Below are 6,870 nucleotides of genomic sequence, written 5' to 3' on the forward strand. Positions count from 1 at the left end.
GATAGTGATGGAATATGCAGCAGTGAGAAGAAACTAGCTAAATGGACAAACATCAACATGAAAGATTACAAAAATAAAATAATGAATGTAATAAGTATGAAGTAGAAAAGAGTTTATGGTACAACTCTATCATATCCATTAAAAACTCTATATAAATTTAACAACACTGCATTTGCAAAGATGCATATTTAAATAAAGAAGGAAAGTAGAATGGAAGGATATATGTTTAACATAATTAAAAGTTTCTATCAGGACGTGGTTCCATAGTGTAGCGGTTAGCACATCTACTTTACACGCAGAAGGTTCGTGCCCCAGTGGAGCCACAGTCCATGGTCTATGGCCATGCCACCCTGAACAAGCCTGATCCCTTCTGATCTCGGAAGCTAAGCAGAGTCGGGCCTGGTTAGTACTTGGATGGGAGACCATCTAGGAAGACCAGCTGCTGTAGGCATAAATAATAATAATAAATAAATAAATAATAAATTTTAAAAAGTTTCTATCAAGAGGGATGGAAGAGAATGAGGAAGGATAAAGGAGAAAAACAATAATAAATAATGACATAAAAAAAAACATTAAAACTGTACTGAGTTGAACTGTATCCCCAACAAATTCATGTCTTTCTCGGAACTTCAGTATGTAACTTTATTTGGAAATAGAATTGTTGCAGATATAATTAGCTAAGATGATGTCATACTGAAGGATGGTGGGCTCTAAATCCAAAATGACTGGTATTCTTAAAAAAAAAGAGAAGAGACATAGAGACACATATGCACAGAAGGAAAACAATGTGAAGACCCACAGAGTGTTATGTGATGATGGAGGCAGAGATCAGAATGATGTCTCTACAGACAAGGAATGCCAAGGATTGCTAACAACCATGAGAAACTAGGAAGAGGCAAAGAAGGGTCTTCACCTAGAGCTTTCAGAGATAACATGACTCTGCTGATCCCATGATTTCAAATTTTTAGCCTCCAGAATTGAGACAATAAATTTTTGTTGTTTTAAGCCACCAAATTTGTAGTATTTCATTGTGTCAGCTCTAGCAAACTAATGCAAAAACAAAATAAAGTGCTGCCTAGACCCATGATAATGGCCGTGAGTTGATGTATATTCACCTGAGTTACTGGAATAAAGGCTATAGTAGAATTCTTTATTATTCTGGAATTGGGTGACAATATTTACACCCATATAAGAAGCAAACATTATGCTATCTAAGACTTGTACTGCATAGAACTGATCTTTGCCAGAGCTGTGTTTTTATTTATGCTACCTCCATGGTAGTGTAAGAATAGCTATCACATAAGGACGCTGTTTCTTCTATATTTAGAAACACAACACAAACTTCATAATTGGGGTAAGAGAAGAAAAAAAATATTTAGACAAGTTTGTGTCAATCATTTCTACAAGAGGTTCTTAGGTCCCTGTCAATGAACACTATTTCTGAGAATGGCTATTTTAAATTATGATGAGGAACAAAAATACTGAAACTGGTCCCAAACCTCAGTTAGCTGTTGGCATTTGAGTAAACATAAGTGAGCATCTCGGATTATACCCTAAAATCTGACTTGTTCCTAAAAAGAGCAGACACAAAGTGTCCCAGAATTGATGGTCTGAGCATCTTCTTTAAAGTTAGTATTATTTTGACTTAGGAAGCAGAGGATACTGCTTCATGACTGAGTACCTGTACCTGTTAATACCCAAAGCAGGTCCTACCTGCCCTGCTTACATCCCCTTCCACAGCCTTTCAGATCCAGGACCTTAGTTAGCAATATCAGAAAGTCTCAAGACACATTTTCTAAAACAATGGTTCTCAGTTTATTTTTTTCAGATTTATAGAGGTACAACTGACAAAACTGTAAGATATTTAAGTTATAGAATGTGATGATTTGATATACATATACATTACAAAAGGACTTTCCCATCGAATTAATTAACATACCCATCACCTCAAATATCTACCCATTTTCTTTGGTGAGAACATTTAGGTTCTACTCTCTTAGCAAATTTCAATTATATAATACAGTGTTAGCAACTATAATCACTGTTATACATTAGATCCTCAGATCTTATTCATCTTATAATTGAAAGTCTGTACCTTTTTTCCAACTTCTATTTTCCTGACCCAATGGTTCTCAATTTAGATGTTCATAAAGATTCACTGGGTAATTGTTAAACTGTTGATTCCTTAGGCTTATGTCTGCCCCTGCCGAACATCTTCCCTCTACCTCAAAGATTCTCATTCAGGAGCTAAGCTGGGGACAAAAAAAAATCTGCATTTGATTAAAGCAACAAAATAGATATCTCACATGATTCAAATGCAGGTTCTTTGACAAAACTTTGAGAAAGAGTTTTTTTAGATTTTCCATCTTTAATGTGCCTACGATTCAGATGATATCTTATTAGGATGAAGATTCTGATTCTCTGTAGGTCTAAGTGGGATTTGATTTTCAGCACTTCTAACGTCTCCAGGCAATGCAGACACGGCTGGTCCATGAACACTTGAGGTGGGAAGCTTTTAAAATCCGGTGCCTCAGCAACATCACAGACCCATTGATTCAGAATGTCTGAGAAAAATATCAGTATTTTTCTAAAGCTCCCAGATAATACCAATACACAGCCAGGTACCAGGCTACAGTGCTGGTAAACATTTCCAGGTGGCAATAGTAACTTCCAACTCACAGACTTTCTCCAGGCACAGATTAACAGTAACTGATATTTCAAAAGGATAGATGACTGACTTCAAAGGAATGAAATTTAAGAAAAATAAACCCTTGGTATAATCACAATATTTTTTATTTAACAAGATTATTTTACTGCCTCAAAGAACACTGGAATTACTTTCAACTATATTACCTCCAGCTAATTAAAAACAGACAGTTATTGATAGACCTCATGTTTTTGACACTCAAGAGTCAGAGCTTATTGTGATATTTTTCTTCTTTGAGTCTAGATTTAATCTTGGTTTCTGAGCCTCTTACTGTACTGGTTAAGCTGTGGGATAGTGGTTCCCAGACATGGCTGGACAGCCCTCTATACCTTTATGGGTTAACAATGATTAGAATGTTAAAGACATCAGGGCAGTCACATACTCAGTACAATTATCCCCCAATTTCCCCCAATTTCCCCCAATTTCCCTCAACTGAGTACTCACTTATGTCAAGAACTGCCTCTGGCAGCACAAATTCTGATTGTTCTGCCCAAACCTAGAATCCAGTTTCCAAATATTTTTTTCTTTTCCTCCTCTTTGTGACCTTTTGCTTTCACCAAATGATTAACAAGGAAACAATTTACGTAATTAAATTCTGATTTCTATAACCCCTACCTGTTTCTGTGGTCGCTTCAAAGGGGCTTCTTCCAGGACATTTGCTTACAGGAGCCAACTTTCTTTTCTTCAGTTTCTGATCATTAAAGGGGATGATATATATGGAAAGTATCTTATAAACTATATTACACTAGGTCCTTATAACGACAGTCTTCTGAGGTAATCATGAGTAGCATTTGGCCGGATAATCAAAACATTTGTCTAAAATAAGGAATTGTTTTAAAATGATATGAACTATTATAATATTATATTTTAACCTAAAACATTTGTAGGCAGAACTGACATTTGGCCTACATGTGCTGGCATGCCTGTTCAACAGTTTAAGTTTGAATACCCTTTCTGATGGGACAGGCATCTGTTCTGATTGGTCAGTGTCAAATCATACTGGTTATTAAAATATCCATCAATCTTTTGACATAGGATCAAAATCATTTCTTTGAATATAGGTCTTCCGCTAAAAATATTGATTTCTTCCCATACACCACACCTATAACATATCACCCCGAATTTCCATTTTCAGTTGTCTTTGGTGTTCAGTGAGAATTAAAAATCACTTAAAATGCAGAATACAGATTTCCACAATTTTAAGATTCCCCTACCAATCTTTTAGAATATCTCACTCATACCTCATTTAACAGCAATTTTTAAAATCTTACCATAACGAGTCTTGACAAAGCAAATGATCTAGTTTTCATAGAATCAACAACTTTCTTTTCATACTCATAGCTATATTCTGTGGGTTTACATAATATCCCATTAAATTATGCAATTACAAGAACAAGTTCAACTGTTATAAAATGTTTGGGAACAAACACAACTGACCCTGGTCAACATATAATTCAACTGGTGGGAGTGGAAGTTTGCAGGCATTCTATATTTAGCTCACTAGCCCCAAGGGTTCAATCTACAAGGGGCATTAATACTAGATAGAAATGCATGAAAATGCTGGTGTTTCATCATTTTTTTTTACCTACAAAACCAGAAATTCAATAATGATTCAACCAGTATGTTTTATAGAACCTTGCAAAGCTGGTCTGTGAGTTAACTGCATATCAAGTAAGGCAGCTTCAAATATTAAAAGAAGAGAGATGCTTTTCAACACTGTGCTTTCTCTTTAAGATTTTTGGACTGCACTTATTAATGGTATTTATTCTTCTGCCAAGCATTTCACAAAAGCTTTCCTATGACCCCCAAATAAAAGTTCAAAAAAAAATTGCTATTGTTAAGCAAGTTTGGGAAATGTCACATACCGTACCCACCTAGGAGATCCATAATGCTCATTAACATAGTAAAGTTTCTGAGAAGTCCCACAGCAAAGGCCTTTGACTTTGTTTACCTTAGGGTTTCATAAATTAATTTGACAAAAGTAGGCCGGTTCATGTAACATCTAATCCTAAAGAGCTAATGTTTAATGAAACAAACACACTTTAGTAAACATTACCCAGCCAGCATTAAGGATAGCATTATCCCGATTTTGCAGTAGATTAAACAAATACATTCTTAATATCTGTTCAAAACAGCACAATTTGTGCAGGTGTCCCAAAGCACCATACAAACTTCATAGTGTTAATGTTCTCCCCTATACAAATAGAGAAACAAAGGCATAAAGAAACCTTAGGTTGCTTGCCAGAATACACACAAGACTGAGACAAACTGGAACGAAAGCCCACATGTCCGAACAATGATTTCCAAACTGTGTTTACAAACAGAACCAAACCGTAGCCACTCACCGTTTCCAGCTGCGGGGACTATTTCAGTAAATTTCTGCCTTGGTGATTGTATTTTCACTTAACAAACTTGTAAAGTTCAAACATATTTTTGCTGCTTTTTTAACATATTTACCTCTTTAGGGGTAGTCAATAGTCCTTTTTGTTCACTGAGTGGTAGAAGGTAGAAGGGACTCTACCTCTCACTTAGATATGTTTTATTAAGAAATAGATATTTCTTTATGAAATTTTTACAGTAAATAAAATACAAACTAAGGTAAAAAGTATATTCCTCAAACCAGAAATAGAAGATAAGACTTTGGAGTTCATGGTGACAGAGTGACACTGACCTATATATTTGACTGTTGGTGACTTCCATTAATAACTGAGAGCAGAGACTCTGTAAAATCTCTAACAGCTACAGGGATTCAAGGATCTACTGTCTTAGCTCAGAAGCTCATTGAAAAAACAAGACATGAATATATGGCTCTGTTGGCGAGATTCCGACCTTGAGAGAATGAATCTCAGTCATTTATAAGGTTAAATAGATTTATGCGTTCTAAAGCTTGTCAGAATAATGGGTGTTTCCCAGCATTTTGGAATTGCATGCTACGTGACAGGGGAATAACTTTTAGAACATACTTGCCCACCCCCTCCGCGAGGGTGGGAGGTGGGGAACGTGATGTGTGACTTAAGAATCAAATTTATAGACATCCTTGCTCCTTATACGTTATCTTTGAATACTGTCCTACACCACAGGGCCTCATTCCCTCTGTCACAAACAATATCTGTTATTTCAGAACACTGCAAAGCTTTACCTCAAGGCCGAGTAAGAGTTGTCAAATAGAGATGAAGAGCCTTTTGGCAAAAAAAGTGCTCTTAAAATGTTTACCTTCTCATACCTAATGGTTTTAGATCATATCTTATTAGCCTAGGAGACCATTATATAAAGTACAATTAAGATCTCCTTGACATTTTCTAGGAGTTCCAATTCAGCTTTGCTAATGGCTATAACTTTGTTTTTTTTTTTTTTTTCTTTTAATTTAATGCCATACAGTGTTGGAAATGCAGTTTACAATAATGTGGACTACCCAAGGTGCACTTGCAGTAATTACACAGAATGTCAACAGCCTCTCAAGCTGGGTCCTGTGTTGATCGCTTCTTATGGCATTCTCATTTGGTCAACTTGTTAGAATTACAGCTCTACCTATAGGCTCCTGCCCTTCCAAGGCTGTTTAAAAGTATTCTCCAAACTTTTGGTTTGCTCACGTCTACTGAGTTTAATATTCCCAAGATTAGAGACAGAAATTAAATCTAGGTCTAAGAATAGGATAATTGTTCCCATGCCCAGTATCCCACTCATTTGTCAGTAACTTTTCTTCGAGAAGCATCTACTGAGCATCTATTATGTATTCGCCCCTGGTTTAGGCACTAAGGACACATAGCTAAGTAAGATACTCTCCTGTTGTCACTCTTATGTGTTGGAGTAAGACAGTTCAGAGATATCTTTCTACCCACAGAAAAATTACTTCACAGAAAAAGAAAACCTACATAAGTTAAAATTTGAGCCATAGAGTTCTATCTAGCCCATGCCCCTTTTCCTTTTTTTTTACCTATTTTCCTCAATGGGTCCATGCTATTCAGACCTCTGGTTATCAATTTGATAAATAAATAGCTAAAATTTACCTAATGCCTATGCTGTATTGGACTCTGTTATAACTTATACATACTAACTCATTTAAGCTTCACAATAAATCTATAAGGCAGATATTATTATCTTCACTTCACAAAGAAACTGAAGTACGGAGATTTTTTTTTTAAGTTTCACATGGCTAGTGAGCA

At 35.8% G+C, this 6,870-nt stretch overlaps 1 pseudogene; it reads left to right on the forward strand.

Annotated features, from left to right (window-relative positions):
- Positions 1–332: 332 nt before the first annotated feature.
- Positions 333–451, forward strand: LOC120622311 (uncharacterized; annotated as a pseudogene).
- The last annotated feature ends 6,419 nt before the right edge of the window (positions 452–6,870 follow it).

This window comes from Pteropus medius, unplaced genomic scaffold (assembly GCF_902729225.1).
Source record: "Pteropus medius unplaced genomic scaffold, Ma_sr-lr_union100, whole genome shotgun sequence".
NCBI classification, from domain to species: Eukaryota; Metazoa; Chordata; class Mammalia; order Chiroptera; family Pteropodidae; genus Pteropus; species Pteropus medius.